The sequence below is a fragment of the Aptenodytes forsteri genome, unplaced genomic scaffold (genome assembly GCF_000699145.1).
Source record: "Aptenodytes forsteri isolate BGI_AS27 unplaced genomic scaffold, ASM69914v1 Scaffold79, whole genome shotgun sequence".
NCBI lineage: Eukaryota > Metazoa > Chordata > Aves > Sphenisciformes > Spheniscidae > Aptenodytes > Aptenodytes forsteri.
Genome location: NW_008794776.1, coordinates 5,028,191 through 5,044,311, shown reverse-complemented (window position 1 = coordinate 5,044,311; position 16,121 = coordinate 5,028,191).

The following is a 16,121-nucleotide window of genomic DNA, read 5'->3' as shown; positions in this document are numbered from 1 at the left end:
GGAAAGGGAAGGGAAGGGAAGGGAAGGGAAGGGAAGGGAAGGGAAGGGATAAAAGACAGTTTATTTCTCCCTCAAACTAAAGCCAGACTATCAGATACAGATTTTTTTCTGTGCCATATGCTGCAGACCAGCCACTGTGCAGAGAAGATGCTCCATTAGCCTGACCCCCACCAGCAGCCCTGAACTTGGCTCCGTTGGCAGCTCTGGCCCTGCGAAAGGATTTCCATCCCTTTGAGAGACAGACATTTTTTGCCTTGTATATGATGTAAAATCAGTTTCATAATACAAGCAAAATCTATCATAATCTCTTCATGCTCAGTGCTTATTTCAGAGCCAGCTGCAGCTGTCACAGCCTAATACTGTCTGCTTAGGGTCCGTGTGTGCACAGCTGGCTCTGGCCTGAGCACCTGCCCTCAGCCCTCAGAAGCGAGCCAGGATCCCCCGGTTGGGTCTGGGCTCTGGTACTTGACTGCTAGTTTTATTTTGAAACCCCCCATTAAAAATGTTCCGAGGGGAGGGTGCCCTATTCAGAGACAGCCTGGTTGGATTATTTGGGCTTAGAGAGCAAAGTGTCAGGTTTGTGTTTAATGAATATCTCCATCAATCATCCCAGCTGCCTGTGGAATAATTACCTTGCAGAGCCCACAGTGGCAGGTAAAGCACTTGGCTCAGGACACAGAGCAGGCTTTATTAGAAGCCCCGCTGTAATACTCGCCGTTATTATCATTTGCCTTCAATTACGTTCATGGTTGGTGCTTTGCAATAGATGGCTATTTATTCCTTCTCAGGGCTGCTTCAGCAGGTACCTTACATTCCTGTGGTGTCGCAGTCCAGGGGTACTCACCCCAACCTTTGAGGTATATAAACAAAACTTGCCAGAGGTGTAAGTTGTCTCCCCGGACGCCACTGTATTTGGTGAAGTGCAAACCAAAAGCACTTCATTCGGGTCCTTCCAGTCTCTCAGCTGCGCTGACTTGGAGTCTTTCATGCCCACATACCCACACGAGGATATAACTAGCTCTGAGAGACTCTCAAGAGCTGCAAGGGAGACAAGCTAGGCTAATTTTGTAAAGCTAATGGTTAAACAAAAACAAACTCATTCCCTGTGTAAGCTCCAGTGCCTGCAGTCATCTCAGCAATTAATTTGTCCCCTTTCACCTCTGCCCTTGCTGGCCTTTATCCCTAAGCATCAGTAGGATGAAATGCCCAAGCTATGGGCTTTAAAGGACTTTACAAGTTCAGTTTACAAGCTCCATAAAATTACAAATTCTCCCTCCCCACTGCAGAATTACCTTGTAAAACATGTCCTGTATTGTTTCAGTCTGACGGGTCAGGCAGCAAAAGCAAGACAGCATCTGAGTGGCAGCAAGCAGTGGAGGGAGTGCATCTGGTACCAAACGGAGTCTCTGGCTGGGAGAGGAGAAAGCAGGAGGTGGACATAGTCGGCATCAAGTAAAAATAATTCTCTGCCTCGTGCTATGGGAAAGCCCAAGGGCTAGTTCCACCTTGTTTCTCCTCTCCTATTGAGCAATTATTTGCAATGTACATTTTGGTCAGTTTGCTTCAGGGTGTGATATCCATAAGCATCTCTGCACATGCTTACATCCTAACCTAGCCTCAGCATCCAGGGCTGTACCAGGGCTGTACCTGGGACCATGTGGCTTGATCCTTAGCTAAGCATCTGGCACTCTGGAGAAAACTGCAGTGACCCTCCACGGCAAATGCCTGGCACTAACCTGGCACCAGGGCAGTAATCCACAAAGCCCCTTGCCCCATCTCAGGTAGTTCCTGCTGCTGATTGTATGCCAGAGGTCTGCAGAGGTCATGTACTTCATCTTTCTGTGTTTTGGTTTGGGCTGCCTTGAATAGCACCAGAAAACGAGCAGCAGCCCCAGCAGATGCATGCAAAACACTTTCACATCTTACACATGTCTACACCCAGAATTATTTGGTGTCAGGCTGAGCACAATGAGTCATAACTCACCTTTTCACTGGAGCTGGAAAAAATACTCTGGACTTGTTGCCAGTGTCAGCACCATTGCCAATATTTTTAACACCAAGGGAAAGTGTTAGTTGAAGAAGAAAGCAAATAACGTCCTCCCAACATCAGCTGAAAGACTGCCAGCAAAGGATGGAAAGAAAAATTCTGGGTTCTACTGATGGCCTGTGCCAATCCATCATGTCCAGAAAAACACTCGAGGACCTGTCAGGATGGCTGGGCTGTGCCAGCGCACAGTGCCGGTCAGTCAGGGCTGACAGGGAGGAGCGTGGAGGCATTGTGCCGCCTGTGACAGCAGGAGAAGTTGGGCAGCCAAGGCATCTTCAGAGGGAAAAGCTTGAGGGAGCCAACACTGTCCCTGGAAAAAGCTGCGGTTCGATTTACTCAAATGTACTCTGGGCGATGTACGAATGGGAGCCTATCGCTGGACGCAGTTTTAAAGATCTCTTAAAATACATTTGTTCCCAGAAATCATGACAGGTAACACAATCTCAGGGGCACCCTGAGAAGAAAAAGAGGTAGAAAAAACTTTGCCAACACAGATGGCCTGCAAATGCCCCCCAGCCCTGTTGTGCCTCCTGCTGTGGCCCCTGCGGCTCTTCCTGAGGGTGACAAGCTCTGGCTGTCCTAGATTTGAGGTCTCATGTCAGGGCTGCACAGTCTCGTAGAGCCCCCCTTTTACACCAGCTCAGGTGTCTCCAGGGATCACCATTGCAACAGCTTCATGCAGCGGGACTGAGCTCTCACAGAGGCCAGACCATTTCAGGCAAGCAAAAACCTTTCTAAAATCCAGAAATCCTTTATGCAGTGATGACAAGATTTTGTCCTTCCCCCCATTACAGTGCAGGATGTTTATGGGCATTTTTTTTGCAAGTTTTCTCTTTTCAATACAAAACTCAGCTGGCTCTGAGCAGGGACTCATGGTGGAAAGGAGGACAGGGAGGGACTCAGGGTCTGTATCTTGTTTTCAAGGCTGGACACTGTGAGTGGCTCAGGAGCGTGGGGAGGGGGGTCAGGGCTTGGGTTCAAGCCCAGCTTTATGCTGCCCCACAGCCACCCAAGCTTTTTGCAGAGGGACACCAGGTTTTCCAAAGTACTCATCACTCTCAGCCTCCTCAGCACTTACCCGCCCTGCAGCTTCTCTGCTCAGACCGCTCCTATCAGCCTCTGCCTCCTTCCTTCCCCAGAAAACCTCCTTCTGCTGGTCTCTACCTGGACACAGGCTCTGAGATGAATTTCAAGCTGAGCGGAGGCAATGCGTGCCTCCGGCAGGCAGGCACCTTGCAGGGCTGCATCCCACAGTCCCGCTCCAGCCTGGCTGTCTGTCCGCAGGCAGAGGCAGGCATGGGCGGCTGCCTGATGGCTACTGGCCTTTCCAGCTGACTTCTTAAATCTGCAATGGCAGTGCCAATGTAGCTGCAACATTTTTTAGATGTTCAAGAGGACAAAGCTGATATGCGATTCCCCTGCTCACCCCTCTGCTAACTTTGGATGCAAACTGTTTACAAACAGCTGTTGTAACATCCCTGAGGTCCAAAGGAAAATACTCTGCTAGAGAGAAAAAGATCTTAGCATGGACTATGTCCAGGAATTTCATGAACAGAGCCAGGAGCTTGTTCAGATGTTTCCCTTCTAGGCTCTGGGTTAGCAGGGTCTGTGGAGATGAGAAGGTTTATCATTTGTAACAGCTGTGGCGGGAGCAGGGCTGCAATATGGCCTGGCATGGAGGACAGCCTTGAGAGAGGGTGGCCATCAGGGAGGACAGCCATCAGAGGTCCAACCTGGCTGCGGGGACTCCCATGGCAGCAGCAGCCACCACTGTCCAGGTGATTGCTACTTGGCCAAGACCCCACGGGCTGCAGTGCCATCTCTGCTCTCACCATCAAACCCTGGGGCAGGGGCAAGCATGACCCACAGTCCCCAGGGTGCCACCAGGAGTTCTGCAACCAGCTCTGCTGGCAGCAAAATCTGGCTGGCCATGCTGTCCTGCACCAAGGTGTGGCCCCTTGGCCATCAGCTGTGCTCCACAGCCACTGACTGTGCCTGTGCCAGCCCTGTCAAGGGAAAAGGTGCTGCCCCCATGCTCCCAACACTGAGACCCCTGGAGAGGGGAAAAGACAGGTTTTCTCTCCCTGTGGAGGACAGAGCAGTGCAAAGACAATGTAATCTGTGACCATCAGCACTACCTCTGCCCAGCTGAGCCCTCGCTGCCTCCACTGCCGGGGCTGGAGGGGCCATGTACCAATCCTGCTCATGGCTGGCAGCTGGGGTGCTGGGCGCAGGGTTGGCATGGGTGCTGGGACCCAGCCTGCAGCCTCCCTCCTCCCAGCGTACGGCACACTTGCTCCTCAGGCTGCCACACCGTAAGGGTGTCATTCCCACTGTATTTAAAAGAGAAACCCTCTTGTCTTCTCGTCCCTTTATTCCATTAATCTCCCCTCTCCTCGCCCCACTGTGTTCACTTTCCATCAGCAGGATCGGCACGAGGAGCTGCTTTCTCGCCCTGGAGAAAACTGTTGCTCAGCCACACAACAGGGGGAAAAATAGCTTGTTAAAAAGAGGCAATCAGATCCCTCGAGCTAAAGTTAAATTTTGGTTTAGGGTCCCCCTTTCTGGAAGCAGTTTCCTGCTTTTCTAATTGGTGTTTCTGAAGGGAGAGAAAGAGGTCCCTGTTCCAGGGGTATTAAGCCCTTTAAAGATGCTTTAACTAACAAAGCAAAGATTAGAGAACACGGATCAGATGTTTTTCCTATCAAAGCCTTTTCTTTTCTTTCTTTCCTTTTTTTTTCCCCACTGTGGATGTTTTGAGTCTCCTCTGGGCCGGGCTTCATTAAGGCTGTTAACTTCGTAGTGCTGATGTCTCTCTGCCCAGCTCACAGTTTGGGTGGCCTGAACTAAAATCTCCCAAAGGGCTCATTACAGGTGGTAGGCAGACAGGGCTGGAGCCTGGGCCACACCACATATCCCTGAGAGAAATGTGTTTCCCTGACCAAAAAAGCACAATATTATATTCTTAAAACATTCCAGCCCCGTCTGGGTGTTCTCTGCATGCATTCCTGTACGTGGGATTATTATTGTAGAGAATTTATAAAGTCATTCATTTCTCTGGAAGTGTATGACATGGGTTTTGGTTGAATGGGCCCAGTGCAAACTTAGAGCCATGTGGTGCTATAAAAACACAACAGTAAATAAATCAGCAGGGAGAATTTACACTTCAGCCTTCTGATTGTTTTTACATTCGGAGGCTCAGACTCAGAGCCAGAGTGTAAAATAAATACCTGTAGCACCGAAAATGCAGCGTCACACTCTCGCCTGCTAGCAATCAAACCGGCGAAGCCGAGATACGTGCAAAGCAAGGGTGTTTACAGCAAGCTTGCTGTGACTTTTTTTTTTCTTTGGCTGCTTCCTATTTTTCTTGGTGATACTTCAGATCTTTATTATGGTATTGTCGGTCCTAGTGCTCCTGTGAGTGAAGGTTGCGTCAGGCCTTCAAGGATTTGAGTGCTTGATATTTTTTTTTCCCGGGGGTTATTTTTATCACAGCTCTTTAGAGGAAAAAAAAAAGAAATCACTCCAGGCTGAAACTTGCCAGCTCCTGGGTGTTACCAGGAGGAAATCATGCTTTTCATCTGTGAAAAACAGGAATGAAAGGAGCCAGGAGATGGACATCCGGGCTCTGTGCTTTCATGGTCCTGCCATTGCGCAGGGAGCTCAGGGTGGGAGAGCCGAGTCCCGGGAAGGAGCCGCATGGGTCGAGGCCCCTCTCAAACCTGCCTTCAGTGGGAGCCAAATGGGGATCTCATCGCCACGCTGACAAGGTGACCCTGCAATTTAGCGCTCCTCAGTCGGAGGAATTTCCCTGCATAACGTGAGAATGTCACTCAGCTGCAATTTCACCCGTGAAAAGGCAAAGGGTGAAATCATCTTTGATGACATCAAATTGTTTTCGGAAAACCAAAGCTATTCTGAGACGGGTGGAACTTTCCTATACTGAAGTAAACCTTTTCCGGGCACAAAAATGGATCACAAATCCTGCAAGGCAGTAAAACAACCCCTGGATTAACCTTCTCCCTGGGAGCCCCCCTGCATACCCCAGGTTGCTCCGGTTGAGTTCTCCTCTGCTGACCATTGCACAAAAACAGATTTTTGCTTTACTGCCAAAAAAGCACTAGGGTTATTTACCACCTCAGAGCTGGGGCCATTGCCAGTTCCGATGGACCATTTCTCATTAGCAATTAGCATCTATCTCACCACCGACGTCTCCTCCAGGACCGATCTGTAAGAACGCCTGATTTTACCTGTCAGGCTGAAACCACTTCTTCCCACACAAAACAGATGCGGGGGGACGTGTGCCAGCGTTGAGGTGACTCTAGGTGACCTGTGGCAGCACAGTGCTTTTGTAACCCTCTGGCTGCCTCTGTCCCACAGCAAGGGACTCTGGGGCAGCCCCCCTCGGGGACAGTAGCAGTGGCTTTGCCGAGCTTTCTTGCTCTAAGAGCCTGCTGTGCTTTTTGCACACTAGACAAAATAATGCTGCTGGTGAAGGTATCTGAGAGCGTAAGAGAATGTGGAATTTGGCTCAGTTAAAGGAACATATTACTGGCATTTGCATTTTCCATATTTTCTTAGTAAAACAAATCTCTGGTCTAATAAAAGGATGAGAATTAAGATAGTGTGGCTCCATGCCTTTGGTAAAAAGAGGTTGTTACACACACGCACCCCTCGACTCCCCGGCGCGTGCAAGGCTGAACGGGCCACCTCTTCAGGCAGGTTAAGACCTTGACAACTCTATTTTGGTGGCGATCAGATTTAAGCCTGCAATTCAAATGCACATGTAAAAATGTGAACCCAAACTGTGTCTGCAAGAGAGCTTGTCCCCACCATCATGCCAATATTGTGGCTTTTAGTCTCTCTGAAGGTATAGAAACTCTGAAAACTGGAAGCACATCAATCTCTATGAATGCATTATACAAGCCAGATTCCTGTTATCTTTAATAAGGGATTATTTTTGTTAGCCAGGCAGTAGAGTTATCGGATAGAAAAATTGAAGTATTTTCCTCTGGTGGGTCCCAGAACGCCGCCCTCCAGGAACAGCTCCCCCCTTCCTCCAAGCCCTATCCCCAAGATCGTCCTCCGCTGTGCATACACTTTTCATGGGTGAGGAAGATTTTGTTGAGTTTTTGGGTAATGGATCCTCTATGCTCACTTGCTCTCTGTTTGGATTGTGAAGGAGCCTTCCTAGCAAAGCAGTATTCGGTGGTGGTCTCCAGGAAAAGGCATTTCTTGCATTAAAAACAATAAAAGGCCCAATGTTTTACAGACAGATGTCCATCAACAGCTGGCGCTGGAGTGGGAAGAGAACACCGGATCTTCTCCATCGTCACAGTGCTGGGGCTCTGCGTAGCCACTTGTTTATTTAACAAGCTACATTATTAAACTGGACCTTGGGTTGTGAGTGGAAACTCAGCCCCCTGAAAAGCCACACAGACGCTTTGATCATTTATAAAGATCTACTTGAGAGACCGTGCACTTCACTAGGGCTGCAGGGAAGAAAAAGGGCAAAGTCTGTATTTCACCAGCTTTCACTAAGTTGGGCCATTGACTCAGCTTGTCTTTGACTCAGATGTCTTTGGACTTGGTCTCATTTGCAAACTTAGCCGTATCAAAATTATGTAGTTGGGGCAGCGTGCTCTGTGAGGAGCAGAGGCACCCAGATGGGCAAAGGCCTCTGTCCCTGTCCCAAACCAAGCGCTCCACTGCAGGCAGTGCTTTGGGCAACGGTGGCCCCTTACCCGGCCTCGCAAATCCCACTTGCAATTGGCTTTGAGCCCTTCTCTATCCCACTGCTCCCTCCCCAGCCGGGCACTGGTTCAAGCGATACCAAAGCCCAGAAAGGCTCTTGGGGCTCCCAGCGCGCGGGCGAGCCCTCAGCAGCACTGCCTCCTGCTGCCGGGTACCTGGGCTCGGGCGGCCGTGTGCCACGAATACGTCAGTCCTCTCCGCACGGCAGCTGCCCCCTAACTTTGTCACAGCAGCTGTTTCCCAGGACACGGCAACACTTCCAGCTAGGAAGGGAACATTTTATCCAGCTGAGACTGGCCGGCAGTTTAAATGAGGAAATGTAATTACCCACACTTAAATTTGGCCTTGAGATGGCATTTGATGTCTCTGCGGTGAGCACCCGTTGTGCTCCATGTCAGCCCTCCCTCACCAGGACACCTCGCCTGCCTGTTGGAGGCAGCGCAAGCACTTGAGATGGAGTCCCGTGTCCAAAGATGCCCTGATATTTCAAGACAGAAGAAGTTAAACCGAGACTTTCAGAACTACACTGAAAATCTGTCCTTGTCCCAGGTTGTACCTATTCTCCCATCATCTGCAGGGAGGGACTCGGGGGGGAAGCACCGTGGGGGCCGTGGTGGGACCTGTCCTGTGGTGGTGCTGCCCCCTGCAAAACTGGCACGAGGCCCCTCGGTTTGGGCCCCAGATTACTCCCACAAAGTCTTGTTCTCTTCAGTCACAGCCACCATTGCTTTTGCTTGGGCATTTGTCCCCTGGATTTCCCTTGATTAAAAAGGTCTCTAGGTAAAGCTGGGATCAGCTGAGCAGCTCTTTGCCGTGCCCTCCCTGCCAGGCCCCTGTTTGCAGGGGCACAGCACATTGCTCCGGGGGCAAGGCAGGGCCTGCCCCCCAAAACTGCTAAGCTTTTCCTACTGGATACGGCAGTAAAAGCAGGGCCCTTCCCTGATGCTCTCTACATGCTGGAGGTCAAATTTGTCTGGATCAGCCCCCCACAGACACTGTAAATACCTGCCAGATGCCTGCCGAACTTGCTAAGCCAAAAACCCACTCTCAGCGACAGCAGCTCCCAGCCCAGCCCGCCTCCCTCACCAGGGCAGGCTGTTCCCCCAGGAATTTGACACTTTGACTTGATAGCATCAGTTTGGCCACCTGCTAAAGCCCCACTCCCTCCGCAAATGGGGCAAGGCAGGCTGATGCCCAGGCTGCTGCCGGGACCCGGCGGCGCTTTGCGGTGGCCACGTGCCTTAGACAAAAGATTTTGCAAGGAGGCAGATTTGCAGTAAAGGAGCCCAAAGCTGCCTCAGTTGCCAGGCCAAAGGGGAGGTTTGTACAAGCCTTTGGGCACGGAGTAGCTGTACAGAAAAGCTGTCCTGCGCCAAGATCTCCCTCTGTGCGCAACGAGAGAGAACACTGCACTAAAAGCTGAGCGTGTTTTCCTGCCTCCACTCGCCTTCAGAGCTGCTCGCCTCTTCTGGCACAGCACAGCGCTTTGCCTTGGACCAGACAAAACTCTTGCAGGTTTGTCAGAGCATGAAATAAGGTGGAAATCGCTAAAACCTGGCACTGAAATGGAAGTGCTCTCAGCACAGCAACACCAAGAAAAGCACAGTTTCTGCAGATTATTTTGCAATGGCTGCATACTTTGATTGTTTCAAAGAGATTTTACATTTAATTTTTTTCTACTTGGCCAATTTATTCTTTGTCCATGTTTTCAAGAAATCTAAAATCACTACAGCACAGCACAGCCACTGGGCTGAAAATGTGATATTCCCAAAGCTGTTATGTAGTCCTATGTATTTTGGACTCTACTCCTGACACAAATAACAAAAACAAACACTTGGAACAGATATGTAATTTTAACTAGAAGCAAATCTAAGTTTTTAGGATCATAAGCAGCATAATCATTATTTGTACTTGACTAACTTGCGTTTCAGTGAAACCTAAAAGTTTCTGTTGTGTGTTCACTAAGGTTGTCATTTCAGGTTGGCCACAATATGCTTCTGCTAAAGAAAGCAAATGGAAAATAAGAGATTCAGACTCCGATAGCGCACCAAGGCAGAATAATTCAGCATTGGATACAAAGGTTGTGTTTACTTGCTCTGAGCCCAAAGTTAATCCTATTCCATATATCGGCTGCTGTACTAGAAAGGCTGCACTGGACAATTCACTTTATTGGATTAACTTCGTGCGTGAAGAGCCACCAGCGAGCCCCATTCTTGGAAATTTCCATTATTCAGCACTAGACCTGTGCTGCACTTTCTTACAGTCCCATATTTCTCTTTCTGTAGTTTTATTCTTGATGAACAACCCTCAGAATATATTTGGTCTGTTGAGCAGCAGGCACTTGGCGCTGTTTCACCCCCCATAGGTTCTTCCTGCCGGCACCATGGGACTTGGAGAGCTGCTCAGAAGCGATGGGACTGTTAACAAGATGTGCTGCAGCACCAAGCAGGACAGCCTCATGGGCAAAGCAGCTTCCCAGTAGCAAAAGGCTGAGAATAGACATGGGATCTGGCACCATCAACACACAAATTACCTCCCATCAGCTAAGCTGCTGGAGCTGCTTTTCACACTTCTACCTGCACCTGGAGGTAATGCACTTCAGCTGGACCCTGAAGAAATGCACGCTTCTTGGCTGGTGTTTCCAGAACTGACTTAACAGCATAAATCACACCGAGAGTCAGTGAGACTCAGGATGGTATTTTCAAGAGAGTGCAAGCATTTTGGCAGCCTGCATCACATCTGCAGAAGTGTGTAAGGGTTCCTATTTAATGCAGATAGTGCCTAGTGAAACTAGTAAACCAATCAAGAGGTCAGGACCAGTACTGTTCTGATTTATTCATCTTTACTGGTCTTTGTTCTCTCTCCATCACTGACCAGTGTCTGGATACCTTCAGATGGCAAACCTGTAGGTACTCAGCAAACATGCACTTAAGTACTTTCTCACCTTTGAAAATGGGGCTCCACCTCCTAAGTCACCACGGTCCTGTTGGGAAGTAACCCATCATGTATAACAAACAGAGCCCCTGCATCTGTGTGGAAATCAATGCAGCCTCACTGACTCTTGACAGCTTCAGCAACCTCCATCAGCTGTCCCACATCATAAGCAATTTAATTATCATCATTTCTGCTGTAAAGCATTTAAGTCACAGCCAGACACATGGATGTACGTGAGTTTATCACTGCATGCTCTCTACACACTGTTTTCTCTCCTGTTTCAAGAGACCTTGCTGTACCTCAAAGAAACTCCACCTCAGATAGCCCTGCAGCATTCGTCCCCACCGTGAGGTGGGTTTGTGGCTTTCCCCGGAGGCTGAGCTGTTTGTTAATGGGGAAATCGCTTGGGCTCGGCCTCCCGGCAGACTCACGTTTCCATCAGCAGACACAGGCTGCTGTGGACTCCCTGAAGCTTCAGGCAGATTTTCTGTGCGCTGCTCAGCTCTCACATAGCAGAGTGATGCCACACAGGGGTGCTAAAACTTCTTCTATAAAACATCTTCTTACAAACCCCATTGTTCAGCTATGGGAACCTGCCCCTCTGTCTGGAGGGCAGATCCAGCAAAGCCACTCCGGGGAGACTGCCCCTGACCACCCAGGGGCTTGCCTTAGCCCCCGTTCTGCAAAATGATCTGATACCTCTTAGACCACAAAAGTAGAAATAAGATGATTAGTGGGCAGGAGTGGGGTGAAGCGGGCTTAAAAGGGATGAAAGTGAATTTTCTGTTTATAGAGAGAGACGATTTTTTTTTTAGAAGAAATGCACACTGTCTCCGACTTGCTTTTCTCATGAAGCCGCGGTTACCTGATGGGTTAGAGATCTCTTTGGATAAAAGAAAACTTAAGTCAGTCAAACCACTTGCTGAATAAATGCAGGTCTTCTGCAGTTATTTCAGAGGACAAACTCAAGCCAGACAGAGGCTTTTCCTATCTTAGAGCATTAATAATCCAACAGCAAGTGCTGTCTGGTTGTGAATAAGCCAGTATACAATATTGCATATACAATATGTAGAATTCATTTTACTATAATATGGCTCAAGGATATTTTACCTGGATCCCTTACTGTGTAGGGCTGTATACTTCATTACCTTAAAGGGTGAATTCATCTCCTTACGCCTGTCACCAGCTTGGGGACCGTGTCACCCACCGTGATGCTCCTGCTTGCTGCTAGGGAAGAACCTACGTGTTTTCCCAGCAGCAAGGAGCAACACCACGGCCACCCCAGCCCCAGGGTCCCAGCCTCCCGCCTTGCTGGGAGATGGGCTGGCCCCAGAGGCCACTCAGCAGCTGACCACTGCCCGAGCAGTAACGCGAGCCCTGGCGATGGCTACAATCATAGACAAATAGTAATAAATAAGCAGCAAAGCACTGTGACTTGACAAGCCTTGGACATCCCTGGGGATTTGTAATGGGATATGGAGGTTTTCACCTCCTGGTCTCTGGTTCACATTTCAAATCCAGCCCCGCTCCAAAGTGACCAAAGGTCATTGCCAGGCTCAGTCGCCCGTGTGAAGACATAAATGGCCTCATTTCTCTAATTCCTCAAGCGAGGCTGGGGGGAGGACTGGATTTGTTTGGGTTTTATGATCCTGGTGGAACAGCCTGACAGCAAGGCTATCTCTGCGTCTCTGCATCCAGTCCCCATCCTGGCTGCGTCTGGTGCCTGGACTCCTACCTGGCAGCTCCCAGGCGCTGCACCTGGCCCCAGACCGTAAAGCACAGAGGGACTGGCTTTGCTTTAACTGAATCCTGCACCTCATTTTACTTTTTCCATCTATAAAGCTAAAGAAGAGTGTGCAATTTTGGTGCATCTTCTGTACAGGGCCTGGGAGATTTGCAGAGCTTGCTGCAAGTATGAATCTCCGCTATTTAATCGCAGATCCTCAGCCTGTTCCCAGAGCCTGGTCCTGGTCCTTGTGGCCCAGATGTCACAGGAGGGCAGCAAATGGGTCCTTCTAACCAAACCCTGCGTGAAAGGCGATGGCACCGGTGCAGCCTCCCTTGCCAGCTTGTACCTTGGCCCCATGGACAGTCCTGGGGAGCCTGGGCATGGTTGGGCTGCCACGGACCATGCCGGCTTTCATTTCTTTAGTGGCATCTCTCTTTCCCGCAACCACGAGGCTGCAGCTGAGCCTAGGGGAAGAGCATTTATGACCCTTGCTCTTCCCCTGTTCCGCTCTGCTGGCAGGGAGGTGGTCAGGGCTGGGGTGTCCCTGCCCCTGCGCCCTTGCAGGACCACAGTGCTGGTGCTCATGTCTTGCACCGGACCTTTTCAGTGATGCCTCCAGTCTGTGCATTTCTTATACCATTCAATGGGGTATTGGTTCATTTTCCCTTTGTGGTGATCACCAGATGACAGACAGACCTGCATAGGTTTGCAGATTGCTCTGGATTCCCAGGCACGGAGGTGTTTTATAAATATCCCCTATTATTACGGTGCTCTATTAATAACCACCTTGGGGAACAATGGGAGCACGCAACAGCTTTGGTCATCCGATGCCAACCAGCCGAGCCTCCGCGGGGCCATGGGACATTCCCAGAAAAGCATCTATTTGGGGAAGCATAGCATTTACACACAAGCCCAGGGGATGCGCGAGGCCCTGGAGGAGGCTGGGCCATGGTGCCTGCTCCAGCAACGTGCTGCCTGGGAGCACGGATGCTCCTCACGGTCCTGGGCCCTCCCCACACCCAACACAGGGATGTGGCAGGGCCCAGCCTGCCCGCAGAATTCCCCTCACCCCACTGTGAGGGATGTACCAGGGCTGTGACCCCAGGAATCAGGTCCTGCCTTTCCTCTTTCCCTGGCTGTGCCAGACGGGCAAGGCAGGCAGGGAAGGAACATGGCTTGTGGTAAATTCGGTTCTGCCCAGACACTCTTGTGGTTGCAGCTCTTGCAAAATTTGATGAATGCTCCCGGGGACATGTCCTGCACATTGTCACAGCCACGATGTCTGCATTGACATGAGTGGTTCAGGATGAGACAGCTTTTAGTCAGCCTTGATGGTCAATCAAAAGGCATTTTGGGGGTGAGATGGGACGTTAAAGAGGCGGATGGAGTGACCTAGCATGTGTCCTTCTGGAAGCCACTGCTTCCCACTCGGGCCAGAGACGGGGAGCTCATTGGGGACCCCCTGCCAGCCCTTGCTGCTGCACGTACCCTCAGCGTGCCCAGGCAGGGTGAGACATCCCTCCTCGTTGTGCTGGGGACATAGCAGCAGGGCTCAGCAAAGGAAGAGGAGGAAATTGAAAGGAGGGAGCCCAGCCCTCATTTCCCCACGAGGGGCACGAGGGAGCCCCACTCCTGCTGGGTGTTATGGTCCCTGCTTGGGATCCCGCCAGATTCACCAGGGAAAATGGTACCGAGTTTTTTTCACATTGTTCCTGATGGCTGGGCACTTCCTGAGCCTTTCCAGCGTCGTAGGGAAGGGGAGCGAGAGGAAAACGGAACCTTTTTTTATTTTCCTTCCTTTCACAATTTCTCTGCGATCACAAAAAGCCATATTGCAGCTAATTTTCCTGCCTCCGTTCACACGGGCATTTTGCAAGGGCACAGGAATTCCTCTATGAGGGACGTGGGCTCTTCTGATGCCCCGTGGCCGGCACCGTGCCTCCCCGCACTCTCTGAGCCACCAACTTATCAGCTTCCTGCACTCAAGAGCTTGGGGTGCAGTGTCGGGCCCGCTGCACTGGCCTGTGGTGGCAGAGGCAGGGAGCGAAAGCAGAGGCAAGTGCAGAGCCCGCGGCACCAGGACCTTTGCAGGGGCAGAGGTGGGAATGCAGAGAGGCAGCGGAGAGACTGCACCATAGGGCCATGACTCACCAGCCCCAGAGCATCAGGAAGGGCTGCCATCCCTGCAGGGTCAGGGAACGGGATAGTGCTGAGAACTAACATAACTCACCAGATGCCACTTGCAGCTGCTGTAACTGCAGATCTACTGATCTCACTGACTCTGCACTGATTTACCCGGTTAAGGAGAGAGGTCTAAAAATGTGAAAGGCAATAAAAGTTGCAGAGTTTTGTGCTCTCTATTCATGACCAGGTCACTCAGCAGCCGTATAAAGAAGTTGCAGAGCTCAGCAGGTACCCAAGGGGACTTTGTGATATGAAGAATCTTTCAGTTCATCACTTCTGGAAAAACAGAGGTTTTGCCTAACCCGAATGTTTCCAGGGCCCCAACGGGAGTGCAGCCCTACGCTCAGTACAGGCGGGATGCAGCACGGATGCTCTTGCTCATGGGAGAGTGTGTGTGGCCATGTTGGTTCCCTCTCACCATGTTGCAGTTTGCCAGTGAGGGAAAGCCAGTGACCCCTAGGGTGTTTCAGCAGAGTCTGGGCTGGGAACAGGCCTTCTTCTTGCCCTGAGTGTGATCAGAGCCCTGAGCCAAGCAAGGGGACCCAGCTCCGAGCATCCACCACCCCCTAATTCCTCCCCGGTTCAGCTTTCACTTGCTTTCCCTTAGTAAGGACATTCTTTTTCTCTTTACCAACTGCAAAGCTGGGGAAACCTAATGCCAGTATTAAGAAAAATACTTTTCAAATTATCCTTTAGTTCCAACAGCTTAATGTCCTTACACATGCTTAGTGTGGAGTTTCAGCCTCATCTGTCTGCAGCGGGATAGCCCGCCCTGGTTGGGAGCAGCAGGACCCCTTTCATGTCGATGTGCTGGTCCCCCGGCCAGCTGCGGGGAGGAGAGGCCACGTGGAGCATCGGGCCCTCCCAGCAGGAGACTCCTGAGAAGGGCTGAGCACGAATAGCTGGTTAGGTTTTTAAGGTTGTATCCACCCGTGCTGGAAAAGATGCAATGGGTGGAGTGGTTCTTCTTTCACCGTGGGTGGTGCTGAGGGTTTCTGCAGTCCCTATGCTCTCATGCTGGCTCTGAGAGCAGGACCTGGTGCCCATGACTTCAGCGTGGGCATGGCCATGCTTCGTGCTCCGTGTGTGTACAGCACTGAGCGCAGGGAAGGACTAACCCATGGCACGAGCCTGGGGATTTCATGCTTGCCTGGCTGGATGCTCTGCCATCGTCCTTTCAAGGTGGGAATGTGAGTTATGTGCCAGATAAGCCTGTGGAGAGCAGAGCGGTCGAGGCGATGACAATCCAGGGGGTCTGTGCGGGCACAGATGGTCCTTTTGGAGAGTAACAGGACAGGCAGGGAGCAAGGATGCAAGGTGGTCTGCTGCTGAGCCCTTCCTACCTCCCTGCGCCACTGGAGCCCAGATGAAAGCAGCCGTAAGCCAGTGGGGATGGCTGGCAGCTTGTCAGGTGCTTTTCCAGTTGCAGTGGTTAGAGCCTACACCCTCGAACCCACACCGCCCCGCCTGTGC